The sequence below is a fragment of the Triturus cristatus genome, chromosome 7 (assembly GCF_964204655.1).
Source record: "Triturus cristatus chromosome 7, aTriCri1.1, whole genome shotgun sequence".
NCBI lineage: Eukaryota > Metazoa > Chordata > Amphibia > Caudata > Salamandridae > Triturus > Triturus cristatus.
In genome coordinates this window covers 1191704060-1191720561 of record NC_140590.1, presented here as the reverse complement: position 1 = coordinate 1191720561, position 16502 = coordinate 1191704060, and the positions used below count along the sequence as shown (strand labels likewise).

Sequence of the window (16502 nt, the reverse complement as noted above, 5' to 3'; positions counted from 1 at the left end):
TCCTCGATTCTTCAGCGATCCCCTTCTAGTATGTGCCTCCTCGATTCTTCCGCGATCCCCTTCTAGATGATTGGATTCTTCTTGAGTATTCGATCAGCTCACGGGCAGTATCTTGGTCTCTCGTGTAGGGTCTTTGTGACCTGCAGCATCAGCGAGTGGTGTAGGGTCTGTGACATCTAACTAAGTAAGCTACCTCAGTTATACTATTCTTTACTCATGTTCCACCCCCAAATGTTTCAATATCGTGAAAACCCCTACTTCTGATAGAGCAAGGGAAGAGGTCATCACACCATGCTAAAAGTAATACTTTTTACATGCGCAGTAAGAATCCTGTGTTTTGGCAGCCATTTTAATGACACTCCATTTTTCAATTTCAAGTCTTTATTTCGATTTTCATCAGAAATGACAACATATGAAATATTAAACAGTTTATAAAAAGGGGGATACAAAGGGGGAGAGAAGGAACCTAAATCACATCATAAACTGCAGAGATGACATACGTAGCAGCGACAATATAAATAAAAATTACATTTTTTTTGTAAAGTGATGATAGGTGTTAAAAGGTGTCCAAATGATCAAATAAGATAACAATATAAATAAATATTTCATAATAAAAGTCATCAAAAATGTTAAAAGATGACCAAGTGATCAGATGAGGCGTAATTTGTGTGCACGAATAATCCAAAACCAGTGGAGAAATTTTGCAACTGCTATAGTCACAGGTTGTGAGGTGTTAGTTTTAAGAGACCGCAGAGCCTCAACACCTGTCTGAAGACCCAGCAATAAACAAATTGGTTTAAGCCAGACCTGCCTTGGAATTTTATACTCCGGGCAAATAAGTAGGATATGCGCGATATTTTCCCGTTGAGCTACACAAAAGGGGCAATCCGGGTTAAGGCCTACTCGCCATTTGGCTACAAAACTATTGATAGGAAGAGTACCCACCCTGAATTGGTGATAGCGCTTCCTATCCTCCACAACTGTAATGCAGTCCCAGTAGTTTTCAAACAAGGGGCTGTCCTTTTGAGCCAAAAAATCCGAAGTTAAAGACGGGCCGATGCTTGAACCAAATCTTCTTTCTGAAACCACTCGCCAATTCTTTTAAGATTTTTCTGGGGGGGGAAAGTATGTAGAGTGGGCTCCTCCCATAAACTTACTAGGCCCATAGTAAGATAAAGTGACCTGACCTCCCTCATCCATGCAATCTTATGCGCCTTGTCAACCCCCCTAACGTCCATAAAAGCCCGGGCGTACTCTGAGAGTTCAGGAGTAACCCAAAGCCGCCTCCAGTAGGCCACTGGACGATATTGTGCGATGTCCTCTAAATACAAAACCCCCAAATCATAATAAAGGGGTATGAGGGGGGTGGATGCTGGAAGGCCAGTAATAATACGCAAAAACTTGCTTTGGGCCCTAGTCAACTGGATAAGATTACTATGGCCCCACAATTCAGCCCCATAAAGGATTGCCAAGCTTATCTTGGCATCATATATTTTGAGGGCTGGTATCATGGGTCTAGTATGAGACAGGTGAAGCTCTTTAGTTAGTGCACCAGTTAACTGTGCGTGCTTGGTTAGGACTTGATCTATATGCGGTTTCCATTCTAGCTTCGACGCAAGAGTTATACCCAAGTATGAAAAAACCTTGGTCTGCTCTAATTTAATTTCATTCATCAACACTGTCCCTCTAACGTGTTTGGTTTTGTGCAAGACCATGAATTTCGTTTTTGTTACATTTACAATAAGCCCATGGTCCTTACAGAAGACTTCAAACACGTCAATAGCTTTTTGTAGGCCCTGTTGTGTTTTGGAAATTAATAAAGTGTCATCTGCAAACATCAACAGAGGGATCAACTTACCATCCAACTTTGGAGCGTCGGTGGGAGTTTCCTTAAAATAGTTGATCACTCTGTTGATGTATAAGGAAAAAAGAGTCGGAGCTAAAACGCATCCTTGGCGAACACCCCTGGCAATTGGGAATTTATCTGTGACACTGCCTGATTGATTTCATCTGACTTGGGCAAAATTATCCTCATGTAATTTCATTAAAAAGGTTAAAATGTCTGTAGGCATGCCTTGATCTTTAAAAACTGACCACATTTTTGCTCTAGGGACTAAATCAAAAACTGATTTAAGATCAACAAAGGCTGCAAATAACATACCATCACCCAATTGGACCACCCGCCAATAAATTAACAGAAACCTAAATACCTGATCTATGGTACTTGTGTGGCTGCGGAAGCCTGCCTGAAGAGGTGATAGAACTTTCTCCTCCTCGATCCAACCTTGGATCCTTAATAGGACAAGCCTAGCTACCACCTTCTGTATGCAATCAATTAGGCTTATGGCCTATAATTGCCTGGATCGGAGCGCTCACCCTTCTTAAAGACCGGAATAATCTGGGCGCCCTTCCAGGTATAAGGTATGGGTGAACCGTTAGATATGCAGTTAGCTAGGCACAAAATGTAAGGTGCCCATAGTTCCTTGTCATGCATAAACAAATCAGCCGGGACCGAATCTAAACCTGGCGCTCTACCTTTTGGGAGAGAATTCAATACCTTATGCACCTCATTTAAATAAAAACCAGAGGTACTATATCCGTATTTGGGGCAGTGGTTGCTGTACAACAGCCCTCTTGTACCTCAATGGGTGCAAACTGAGATGCATAATGCGAAACCCACAAATTAGGTGGCACATAGTTTATTGGTTCTTCTCTTTTTGTACCCCTACCCCACCTGATCAGGTCCCAAAAGGAACACATTGATCGTTCTTTACTGGCGGAATGGAGGTCCCTCCAATAGTCCTGGTCCCATGCTCGTTTGGCATCATATTGAGCTTTTTTATAAGATGCACGAGCATTCCTGATACAAACAATATCCTTAGTTTTTACTGCATCTGACAGGAACTGATATGCAATCCTACAATATTTCCCATATCATTGGTCCTCCTTTCTGGGTAGTCTATTTGGTCTGGCATGAGTCTGCTTAATAAAAAAAGCACCGAGTTGATTAAAAAAATTAGTATGGATAGTATTTACATTACCCATATCTTCCTTCTGAGCAATACAGTTTTGTAAGGCATTAATAGCGTTAATAGTTAAGTTCCTCATAGTTAAAATCTGCCTCTCATTCCTTAGACAATTAGCCCATTTGACACGCCTTGAATCATTGGATTGGACGACTTCAACCTTCCTCGGAGAAACCTCCTGACATTTGGTTTTAAATAATTGAAATAAGAGTATTAGGGGGTCATGATCACTCTCCACTCTTTCCACCACTACCATATCCTTAATACTAGACCAGTGTTCTTTGTTGGTAAGTATATAGTCAATGCGGCTTTTGCGGAGACAATTATTGAACGTGAAAGCCCCATGTTTATCGGAAGCTGATCTGCCATTAGTTGCAGGTAGCCCTTGGCCAATACAGAGTACCTTAAGCTGTAGTGCAGCCTCCGGCCATTTCTTAATTGGCGAAAGTGTCAAGTGGGGGATATTCCAGTTACTATCCTCGTCTAGAGTAAGATCAATATCATTAGTGTCCAAGGGTTCGAAGCAGCAGTTAAAATCACCCGCTACTATGACATTGCCATTTCTACAATACATGTCAAGAAGCAGTTCCAGCTCTTCCACAGTATTCGAAGATTTACCCCCTGGCAGCCCTCTGGCATAAATGTTAAAAACATAAAAATCCTTTTGACCAGGGCACTGGACTAGAATAAGTAAAATATCATGACTTTTGGAATCCAATTGAATCAAATTATACCCGCTATCCTGTTTAATCCATGTTAATAGTCCCCCCCCCCCTTAGCCCTTCCATGGGGGCTGGGAACAGCTGGAACGTAGAAACTAAGATACCCAGGACTATAGTCTAAATCAGTCGACCAAGTTTCCTGTAGTAGTATAATATCCCTGTTGTCAAGGAAATTAGACCAATCAGTTAATGCAACTTTATTCCTAATCCCTGCCACATTCCAAGAGATTAGGGACGAAAAAACATTAGCGTCGTCCCTACCTGGGATACCTCATGGCAAGACATCCTGCAAGACTCCGGTAGTTTGGTCCCCAGGTTGCACTGGGCAAATATCACCATGTGAGCCACCCCCAGATGAGGCATTTTTTTCACCAAGCAAAACGACAGTATGAATTCCTCGTGGACCTAGATCTTGACCATAGCCAAGTCAATCATTACAGTCTAATGAGCTCAGCACCTCAAATCTATTATTTACTGGGGTTGCTCTAACATATTGATCAAAACGAGAAGCAAAATCTCTCCCTCTAGGAACTACTTTGGGATGAGGAGGGTAGAAATACCCCAAAGGCAGGATATTCATACAATCTTGGTGTATCCTCAAGGAGCTTGTCTGTCTTAGGATGTGATCTACCAATTGAGGAGATGCAAAATTAACCACTATACAGTCTCCCTCCAAACTCTTTTTAGTATCTCTCACCCTTCGGACCATCTTAAAATTAGTATAGAGGTTATCACCCTGCACTGTTCTAATCTTCAAGTAGTGTAATACTTTGTTTTTAAGTGAAGACCAGTGTTCCTCCCTGCCATCTGATGTTTTGGGAACATTGGCAAGAATAATGGAATAGGGGCACGCCTCAGGGGGAAGATGACATTTTGGGTGTTTCTGAATAGTGTGGTGAGTACCATTTGGACTACTCCTGATTATCCTACAGCCAGAGGTAGTGTCTCTTTGATAAATTGGAATAATAGGTGCAATAGTTGTCTGGGGTGCAACCTGTTCTCTAGATACATGCACTCCACTGTCCAAGCAGTTAACTGGTGGTGAGTGAACAGGAGCACTATCAGGACGTATAGCCGTTAATTGTGTCCCTAACTGAGAGCCCTGTTGATTTAATAATTGTCTTCCCAAGGCTATTAATCTGAAGTCAATTAGCTCAAGTTTTTCCATAACAGGAGTGATCAAAGCCTTAAGGCGCTCCTCTAGGATTCCCATGAATCTAATCATAGAGTCGCCCTCAGTAGGATTTTCTGAAGAGGAGATCGTTTGGGGGCTCTCTACAAGAGACTTGGGGTGATTGACCTGGGTCAATTTGGCTTTCTACTTGAAGACCTGGGCCAAAAGTAGAAGGATTTTTCCTCGCTTGTTTGGCGTTTGGTTTACTAGTCTTACTGGCACTAGCTGCCTTCCGCTTCCTTTGAAGTTCTTTAGGTCTGGTAACTTGCTCACCCCGTGCCTGCCTGGTACGTGTGTTTGAGGAAGGAGGTAGCGGGCTAATAACAAGGGGGCAAGAAGTGTTTTAAATATTAGCCCCCCTAGACATAACAACGTTTGTTAATGCAACAGGATTTTGGGACAATTCCGTGGGGGTTTGTGAACTTCCCAGAGGGACAATAGGTGGCACAAGATTCATAGTTGTAGTGATGTTACTCGATGGGTCTAGGGATAACCTCCTCTCAACCAATTCTATCTCTTTGGCCACAGCAGTTTCAGCCCGTTTTAGAAACTCATCAAGAGTCCCAGACCCCCCCTTTGACGTTTCCAGTAAATTTGGCCATATTAAGAGTAACTTACACAAGATATAGAGAGAACAGATTTCACAAACACAAATAATGATCTCCCCACACTATAGGGTCACTTCACAATAGAGAACAGGAGTCAATAGAGAACTTATCTGGGTGCAGGATTTGTGGAATATGGTCCAGGGCCGAATTACAATATATAAGGGAAATGGCCCAGCCTCATCCGGCCTCGGACGGCTGCAGACGGCCCGCCCTCTGCCCGGGCTCAGCCCGGCGTCGCCCACGCGCGTCCCGCGGGGCGTAATATAAGCCTCGACTTTATACCCCCGCTGGCTTGGGGGAGTGGCTGCAGATGGAACCTGTGCCCCGCAGAGTCCTGAGGCTTGAAGTCCTGTTCGCTGGCAATTCCGCTGGCAATACTGCTTTCACTCCAACGAAGCGTCTCCCGCGAAGCGGGAGGCGCGAGCGCTACAAATACCCCTGCTGGCTTGGAGTGGCTGCAGGTGGAACCTGTGCCCCGCAGAGTCCTGGGGCTTGAAGTCCTGTTCGCTGGCAATACTGCTTTCACTCCAACGAAGCTTCTCACGCGAAGCGGGAGGCGCGAGCGCTACAAACACCCCCGCTGGCTTGGGGGAGTGGCTGCAGGTAGAACCTGTGCCCCACATAGTCCTGGGGCTTGAAGTCCTGTTCGCTGGCAATTCTGCTGGCAATACTGCTTTCACTCCAACGAAGCGTCTCAAGTTACTTGTTAGTAAGACACATAGACAAGCTTCCCCTTGATTTAGTGTAATTTGTGTAATGCAATATTAGTATTTACAAACAGGTTGGTTACAGTATTACACGTTATTTGAGAGGATTACATCCAAGCAAGTCTTTTATACGAGTCATTGCTCCATCACCAGGAGGTAAGTGTCATGCAGTGTTAGAGATGTGCAAATATACAGAGTGTGGGGCATTGTCACAGCCTTGGAGGAGGGCATGAACTGTTTGAGAACAAAATCCTGGGTATTCACTGATGCTCAATTCTAAATTCATGGTGCAGCCTTCAGCTTTGCTAAACATTAAGCACTGTATTAGCATATGCTTATTTAAAATGTATATATCTAGAGAGTGCTAGAGCAGTGCAACAAACCACATCTAAAGGCTTTAGAAGTCCTACATGATCATATATAGCCATTATACATGTGCATGACTTCCCACATATAGAGAATGCTTTGTACTTTCACTACCCTGTGATGAAAGGGCATCAGAGTTCTGAGAAGCAATATGCAACCATGATGCATGTTCAGTGTTTACAAAATGTACAGCGAATAACTCATTATCATAGCATTTGCGCTTCCTCTTTCACCCAAGTAATGCATTTTCGATTTTCTTTAGTCAGGTAAAGATCTGAAACCTTGGGGTTTGACTGACTGAGGTTCTCAATCCTGCACAAACCAGCCAAGAACCTCAACTGCTGTTTAATGAGGCCTTGACGAATGTCCTAGTGGGAACCTGGGTGAAACTAGGATGTTACCCTCCTGTGCATAGGCAAGTAGTGAGGTGGAATAGACCTGCTTCTTGAGATCCAGATTTTCTCCTTTAGCATCCCACTCAAGGTAGCTTTGTGATACAGGCGTCAACCAGTCACCTAAACTTCAATGCATTCCCCACAACTCCCTCTGACAGGAAAGGCAAACAAATGAAAACGTTCACCAAATACATGTTCTCCTCCACCAGCTTCGCACTCAGGTCCGTTAACACCTCTTGCCTCCTGGGCATTAACTCATACTTGAGGAATCTGCTCTTAGAAGTCTCAATGTTCGAGGCATATGAGCTGCAGATCGTATACTGTTGCGTAGATCGCCATCTGGTGTTGGGCTCGGATGTCTGCACTTTGTTTTTGTCTTGGACGAAGTCTTTGTAATCACAAGGTAGGAGACTCCTCCCTAGGACTATAGTGCGCATGGGCATCGACTCCATCCTTAGATTGTTTTTTCCTCCATTGGGTTCGAATGTGAATTGCTGCCCTTCAGTTCGACATAGGTTTCGAATCCCCCTTCGACACGCAATAACTCTCCACTTGACGGTATTGTCTCAATCTCGTTCCCCTTTTCGACGCGTATCTTCAAAACACACTCCTCGACCTTCATCTTAACGTGGGCCATTGGGGCTCCCGCACCGACCACGCCTGCAGTCAATGGAAAGGACTTCTTTCAAGAAATGCCCCGGGTGTGGTGCTAAGTTCCCACACACAGACTTGCACGAGGTTTGCAACCTCTGCTTCTCCCCGGAGCACACTGCAAGGCCTGTGCATCATTTTGGTCGAAGAAAACCCTCCATGATCGTTGGGCTCGACGTCACGAAATGTCTCGCGGAAGCAGCTTGATTCTGGACATCTTCGAAGCCAATCTCCAGCCGGAACAATCAGGTGTTGAAGAAGTCTCCGAGGCCGACGACTCCAACGCCGAAGAGGAGGTAGTCACCCCCACTCAGCGGTCCATGAGTACCGAAACCCCCTCTCCCCAAAAAGAGACCAAAGGCTTCGGTAACGACAAAAACCAGCTCGGCGTAAAAGCCCTCTGTGTCGAAGCACTCCGAAAGCAAACACTCGGAGCCGAAGAAATCTTCGGGGTTGAAGTAGGCTTCCGACTCCAAAAAATCGTTGGAGCCGAAAAAAGTCTTGGAGCCGCACAAACATAAACAGTCTAAGACTCCACAGAAAGCCTCACAGACTCCGTCCAAAGAAGGCTCTGCAGCGAACAAAGACATTTTACCCACGCAGCCTCCACTTGATTTTACGGATCTGAAACAAAAGACTCTATCGATCCAAACACCGGCAAACTAGTCACCAAGCCTCCTACAAAGAGGAAACTGGATCCTGACTAGGAACCTCCAATACCTCATAAAAGACAGGACATGGGCACTAACACCTCCCCACCTCCTTCTCCTCCTTCTCTTTCTCCTCCAGTTCACCCAATTCCATTGGTCTCTCCACCACACTCCCAACAGCCTGTATTTTCACCTCAGCCATCAGACCATGGGGATGACAGAGGTAGGGATATGGATCCACACGATGATGACGACAATACCATCCCACAGGATCTAGACCCTTGGGATGACTACAATACAGATCCCAACCCACATAATGAGCCAGATCTCTACCCCTCTAAGCTGTCACCACCAGATAATAACACTGAGTTTGCGCAACTCATTCATAGGGCTGCCCAATATCATGGGGTCCCCTTACATTCTGACCCCTTAGATAAGGATTTTCTGTTAGAAATCTTTTCACCCTCACAAAAATCAGCATGCACCCTGCCTATGTTAAAGGGCTTACTAAAACACGCCCCAGAAGTGTTTAAGAACCCAGTCAGAGTTAGGATCCTCAACCCTAGAATAGATAAAAAATAAAAGGCCGCTCCCAATTACCCAATTTTCATTAAAGGTCAGGTTCACTTAGATTCCCTTGTGGTAACCAGTGCACGCAAAAGGGCGAACTCACAAAGTTTAGGTGACACCCCGACCCCTCCAGATAAGGAATCAAAATTAATGGACACATCCGGAAAACGCATTGCGTCGCAGGCTGCAAACCATTGGCGGATGGCCAATGCCCAAGCTTTATTGGCCAGGTACGACAGGATCCACTACGACGAGCTTGAAAAGCTCATGGAACACCTCCCTGTCCAGTATAAACAAAAGGCCAACGACCTTATCCAGGAGGTTAAATTAATCAAATGCATCAATAAAATGTGCGCTAGATTCAGCTGACACTGCATCTTGCGTAGTTAATACTAGTGTATTGTTGCGCAGTCATGCTTGGCTCTGGGTATCCGGGTTCAAGTAGGAAGTTCAAACTGCTGTTATAAATCAGCCTTTTGATCAGGAACATCTTATCGGGCACGCAGTTGACACATCCCTAGAAAAGATCAAGAAAGATACTGAGACTGCCAAGTCTATGGGGGCCTTACAGTTCTCTTCCCCTAGAGGCTCCTTTTGCCACTCCTTCTATAGAGGTGGCTCAAACTGTGGGTTCAGAACAGCCCTCTTCCTCCTACAAGAGCCCCACTCAAACATCCTCAAATGGATATTTTCACGGTGGCTACAGAGGCAACAATAATAAGGGAAGAGGTCGCTGCAACAATAACCGCACCTCCCCCACCACTATACAATGACTTCCCTGCATTTCCCCCCGATAATTCCACTCCTGTCGGGGACGTCTCTCACAGTTCCTATCTGTCTGGAATTCCATGACCACAGACAAGTAGGTAAGACAAATTATCCATTATGGTTACTGCCTGGAACTCACCTCTACCCCTCCAAACATTTCTCCCAGACAGCGTCCCTTGTCTCCAGATCATCTAACGCTTCTCAAACAAGAGGTTCTCTCGCTGTTACAAAAACATGCAATAGAACCGGTACCCTTGCCTCAACAAGGCACAGGGGTTTACTCCCTCTATTTCTTAATTCCAAAAAAGGATGTTTCTCTCAGGCCCATACAGGAACTCAGACTGCTCAACCTCTACATTCAGTCAGACCACTTCAACATGGTCACTCTCCTACAGGGGCTCCCACTGCTTCAACAGGACGACTTTCTCTCCACTCTGGATCTAAAGGACGCCTACTTCCATATTCCCATTCATCTTGCTCACAGGAAATATCTCAGGTTTGTGGTAGATGGTCGACACTACCAATTCAAAGTCCTCCCATTCGGGGTCACTACAGCACCCAGAGTGTTCACCAAGTGCCTCGCTGTAGTGGCAGCCCAATTAAGGAGACCGCACATTAATTTCTTCCCTTAACTGGACGATTGGCTCATAAAAGCCAACTCACACAGCAGCTGTGTGCAACACACACACAAAACACTGCAAAGTAAATCTCGCCAAATCCCATCTCCAGCCGTCCAGCATCCAGCAATATCTAGGGGCTACAATAGACCCTTCCAAAGCACTAGCATATCCCAATCCAGTCAGGATAAGCACCATACAAGCTCTAATCCAAAAGGTTCAGCCTTACCACTTGCTACCAGCGCCGGTGTTCATGCAACTCATTGGGATGATGGCTTCCTGCATTCTCCTCGTCCCTTATGCATGACTCCAAATGCGTCCCTTACAGGAATGTTTGGCACGTCAGTGGAACCAGGCTCAAGGTCAGCTGACAGATCTGGTGTTGGTGGACGACCGCACCCATCGCTCTCTGCAGTGGTGGAATACACAAAACCTTTCCAAAGGGCGGCCGTTCCTTGACCCAGTTCCACAGACGGTGCTAACAGCAGACTCATCGCTCACCGGCTGGGGAGCTCATCTGCAAACTCATACCATTTAGGGCCTTTGGACCCCACAACAAAAACAATTCCACATAAACTACCTGGAATTGTTAGCAATCTTCCTGGCGTTAAAATCTTTTCAACTGCACCTCCTAGGCAAAGCTGTCCTTGTTCGTACAGACAACATGATAGCAATGTATTACATGCAAAAACTGGGGGGGGACACAATCTCTGCAGCTTTCACACTTGGCTCAAAGCATATGGAGATGGGCCATTCCGCAAAACCTATTCCTCCTTGCAGAACACCTCCCAGGGGTACACAATTGGATCGCAGATCTGCTCAGTCGTCAAACACAGCAAATACACGGATGGGAACTTCATCCTTAAGTTGTTCTTTCATTCTTTCGCAGGTGGAGCCACCTGCAAATCGATCTGTATGCTACACACCAAAACGTAAAATCCCCAACCTTCCCGTCCAGGTATCCACACCCATTGTCCAAAGGCAATGCGCTATGGATGAACTCATCAGGCAAATTTGCTTACACTTTTCCGCCTCTCCCACTCATTCCGTTAGTGGTTCGGAAACTCAAACAACATTCCCTCACAATGATCCTAGTTACTCCGACATGGGCCCAACAACCATGGTTCACAACTCTATTGGAACTATCAGTAGTTCCTCACCAAAAGCTACACCTCTCACCGAGCTTATCACTCAGAACCATGGAGAGATAAGACACCCAGATCCCAATCAACCCAACCTTGCGATCTGGCACCTGAGGTCTTAAAGTTTGGCTACCTCAATCTCCCACCAGACTGTATGAACGTCATTAAAGAGGCTAGCCGCCCTACCACAATGGCATGCTTTGCAGCAAAATGGAAACAATTTGTCATTTATTGCTCAAACAACAAAATTAACCCACTAGTTGCTTCTATTCAGAACATTATCTGCTACCTTTTGCATCTACAACAATGTAACCTAGCATATACATCTATTAGGCTACATTTCGCTGCCATAGCAGCTTATCTCCAAAACAGACAGCACTTGTCTTTGGTTCAAGTAATGTAATGTAAAATATATTTCTATAGCGCTACTATCACTCCAGGGAGTATCTTGGCGCTTACCCAACCCAGATGGACGAGTTGGAGGGAATGGACACACTTCACGCTAAACACTACATATTTAAACCATTGCTATGCAGGCTGCTACCGCTATTAAAGCTTTTATGGAAGTACTTAAAAGAATAATTCCACCCAGAGTTCCTCCCTCTCCAGTGTGGAACCTAAACGTGGTCCTTACCAGACTCATGGGTCCCCCTTTTGAACCACTCCACAAATGCAAACTACAGTTCCTCACTTGGAAAGTGGGCTTTCTGGTCGCTATCACATCTCTCAGAAGAGTTGGTGAACTCCAGGCATTAAACATACAAGAACCATTTTTACAAATTCATCATAACAAAGTGGTTCTTAGAACTAACCCTAAATTTTTACCCAAAGTCATATCTGCCTTCCATCTCAACCAGTCTGTTGAACTCCCAGTGTTTTTCCCTCAACCAGACTCGGTGGCAGAACAAGCTCTTCACACGTTAAAAGAGCACTACTCTACTACATCGTCAGGACAAAATCCTTTAGAAAGACCAAACAGCTCTTTGTGGCTTTCTCCCCACCTCATAAAGGCAATCCCATTTTAATAGCAGGAATTGCAAGGTGGATTGTTAAATGCATCCAAATATGCTATATCAAAGCTAAATGCATGGTAACCATTCCCCCTAGAGCTCATTCAACACGCAAACTAGGGGCTTCTATGGCATTCTTAGGGAACATTCCCCTAGATGACATCTGCAAAGCAGCAACTTGGGCTGCACCACACACCCTTTCAAAACACTATTGTGTAGATGTGCATGCAAAACTACAAGCTAGTGTGGTCCAGGCTGTATTAAAAACCCCTTTTCAAACCACTGCAACAGATACAGGTAGCCACCTCTAAGGAGGTAACTGCTGTACGGTCTATGCAACAGTATACGATCTGCAGCTCATATGCCTCGAACGGAAAATGCTACTTACTAGTATGCATGTGTTCTTGACATGTAGAGCTGCAGATTCATATACGCCCACCCGCCTCCCCGTATACCTCGATCTGTTCCAGTACTATCTTACTTAGATACATTACACATGGACATCTCTTTCTATTTCTTACTAACTCCATCGTAACCCTTTGTGGCAAAAACAATCTAAGGTTGGAGCGGATGCCCATGCTCACTATCGTCCTAGGGTGGAGTCGCCTACCTCATAACTACAAAGACTTCTTCCAAGACAAAAACAAAGTGCAAACATTCGAGCCCAACACCAGATGGCGATCTATGCAACAGTATACGAATCTGCAGCTCTACATACCAAGAACAGATGCATACTGGTAAGTAGCATTTTCTTACTTACCTTAGGTAACGCCTTTTCTCGTAGAGACACTGTCCAACTACAGAGTACTCGCTGTCCCTCCCATTCTCCGGTTCTGTGGAATATTCTGAATAATAAAATCCCAAATATGAAAGTGTGCGCACTGCCATATTCTGATTTCAAAGGTTCCCTGTCCAATGGCATGTACAGGGATCAGAAAGAAACCGACACCTGCGCACAGAAGGGACGCATATATGGAGCTCCGACGTGTCACATGGGGCAGGACAGCTCCGACATGGACCTGCAGGACACCACCTTCTGAAGCATGAGTGAATTGCTAACAAAAGTTTCTGGATCCTGTCTGGTGGCTGAGGAAATTCGCAAAGTAAGGAATCTGTGGTTAGATAGTCTCTACCAGAAAAGGCGTTACCGTAGGTAAGTAACATGTTCCTTTCTCTGCTATCCCTCACATGCTACATTTTTTCTAGTCATCACTGCAAGAATACTTGATAGTTAACATTAAGGCAGTAGTATCACAATGCACTGAGTTAATATGGTAGGTTGTACAGCCGATCCATCTCATTATGTGAACTTTAAGGAATCCAGTGAGGTGACACAGTTTTAATGTAAATGTAACCTTCCCCTAGAGACTACAGTAGCTCAGATTGTCTTCCACCTATCAAGTGAGAGGGAAAGCCTCACAGATCTCTGCTCTTAACCTTGTAATATTTGCTTCTAAGCCTACTTTGGATATTTTTTAACTGCTGACCGCTTTTTTACAAAGCAGATAAAGGCACTTGTTACATTACTTTCTGCCCAGGGATTTTTCTTGCTACAATTCAACACCACTATTTGTGACGTTCAGTGAATGCCTGCTGTACCTGCTGCTGTGCAGTCGGTCAACATTGAAGTACCTACAATCTTTTTTTGATAAAAAAATTTGTATTGATTTGCAGAGAAAAAACACCTGCCATTCAACACTACACCTTGAAAATTTAGGATTACATAGAAGACTTTGCGCTACCCAGTTTACAGACATTTGTAAAAAACTAAACAGCACAAATTTGGGCAGTCTCATTATGACAAACCCACATCCCCCATCCATTTCCCACAGACTCTACGATATTTCTTGGGACACCCACGTGCCTCATACATGACTTTCCCCTGTGTGGCGCACCAGTCCACCCCAGTCTGCCATCGCCCAACACTTGGGGATTCAGGGCATTTCCAGGAGGCCGCAATATCCCTCTAGGCAACCACCATAGCTGTAGTGAAAAATAATTTCTCATTCCGAGACCCACCCAACCCATCAGTGATACCCAGGATCATATGTTTTGGGTCATGGGGGAGGTCCCACCCTAAGACCTCAGTGAGTTCCTCTTCGATATCCCCCAGAACCGCTCCAGGTGAGGGCAAGCCCATACCATATGGAGGAAGTCAGCGGGGTCATGGCCACACCTAGGACAAACTGAGGTCGGGCTGAACCCCGCTCGATGAAGGCGCACCGGAGTGAGGTATGCGGCGTGTAGGTAATATAGTTGCACCAAGCGCAGCATAGCGGATGCGGTGACCGTTCTGGGGGCCATAAGGGCATCACGCCAATCTTCCTCCTCCAAGGGACCCATCCAATCCTCCCATTGAGTCCGCAGTTGGTCTAGGGAAGTAGGGGTGTTGTTGATCAGTGTACGATAAATGTGGGAGATGCCACCCTTCCCCAGGTCCCCAAACATAATCTGAGCCTCGGGCGGGCTATGCTCAGGAAGCCCTGTACCTGTTGTAAGGTGTGTTGAGGGCGTGTCGCAGTTGTAAAGACCTTTAGAATTGAGAATGATGCAGTGAGCATCTGTTCTGGAGGTCGCCGAAGGAACACATGTGGTCCCCCACCCATACATCACCCAGTTGTTAAATACCTATAAGGTCCCAGGCCCGGAAGCCCTGCAGTTCATTAACCTCTTTGAGCCAGGTTCCTTGCCACAAGGGTGTACATTGGGTCAGTGTTGGTGTCCGCAGTGCAGCCCGCCAGGCCAGTAACACAGAGCGTGTCACCTCTGGTAACCGAGAAGGAATAGGGGCCCCATATAGCATGGAATGAATCTTGGCGTGGCCCAATTCCAGCCTGTAAGCCAGATCAGACCATCCCCCATTGAACCAATCGTGTATGGAGAGAAGTCACGTGGCAAGATAATATAAATAAAGGTGAGTCATCCCTAAACCCCCATCGAATGAGGGGATCCTACAGACATTTAGTGCCAGTCGGGACCTACCTATGCCCCACAGGAACTTGAAGGCCATGCCGTCCATTTCGCGGAACCAGGCCCTGGGAAACCACATGGGATTGTTTTGAAGAACGTAAAGGAAGCGGGGAAGCACCATCATTTTAAAGAGGGCCACCCTTCCCATGGGATTCAGGGGCAGTGACTGCAACTTCTGGAGGTCCGTCTTGGCCCCTGTTTCACCAGGGGAGTGACGTTGAGGGCCCAGCTAAGCTCAGGGAGCAAGGTCATCCAAATCCCCAGGTATGTGAATGATTGATGGCGAAGAGGTATATCGGATTGCCAATCAAAACCTTCACGGGAGAGGTGGAGGGGTACTAGAACCGATTTGTCAGGGTTCAGCCGGAGGCCCGAGGCCCGCTCGAAGGAATGCTGAATGCGGAGACAATGGGGGGCCTGACCGGGAAGGATCTGCTAAATAGAGGAGGACGTCGTCCGCATAGAGGGCAATTTTGTCTGGTTCGGTGGAGGGCTATTCCCATCCCCGCACTTGTTCGTATGACCGCACCAGGGACGCCAAGGGCTCCATCACCAAAGCAAAGAGCAGGGGGGAAAGGGGACAACCCTGCCTTGTTCCCCCTGCAAACCGAGAAGGGCTCTGACAGAACCCTATTTACCAAGACACGAGCCCGAGGGATGGCGTAAAGAACCTTGAACATGGCCCGAAAACGGCCCATCTTGTCAAGGACATCCGCAAGAAACCCCCAATCCACCGAATCAAAGCCTTCTCAAAGTCTACAAGAAGAATCACAAGATACGGGGAGAGGAGAGGGTGGTGAGCCAAGGCTGAATGCAGTCTAAGGAGACAATGCCAGGTGCCACGTGAGGGCATGAACCAGCTTTGGTCGGGATGAATCAGCGTGGACAGGTGGGGTTTGAGCCGCTGGGCGAGGATTGTGGCGAACAGTTTAACCTCAGTATTAATGAGGGAGATAGGGCGGTAGTTGGCACACCGTGAAGAGGGTGGCGTGGCTTGGATTTAGGAAGAACCACAATGGTGGCCATGTCCGTCTCCTGAGGGAAGGAGCCTTTTTCTACAGCTTCCCGAAATGATTCTGCAAGGTAGGGGGTGAGAATATTCCGATAGTGCATGTAATATTCTTGA

At 46.0% G+C, this 16502-nt stretch overlaps 1 protein-coding gene across 3 annotated transcripts in view; it reads left to right on the top strand.

The window, feature by feature from the left end:
- TEP1 (telomerase associated protein 1) overlaps positions 1 to 16502 on the top strand; it is a 1383286-nt gene that overhangs the window by 666493 nt on the left and 700291 nt on the right. The gene's annotated exons all lie outside the window — the stretch shown is intronic.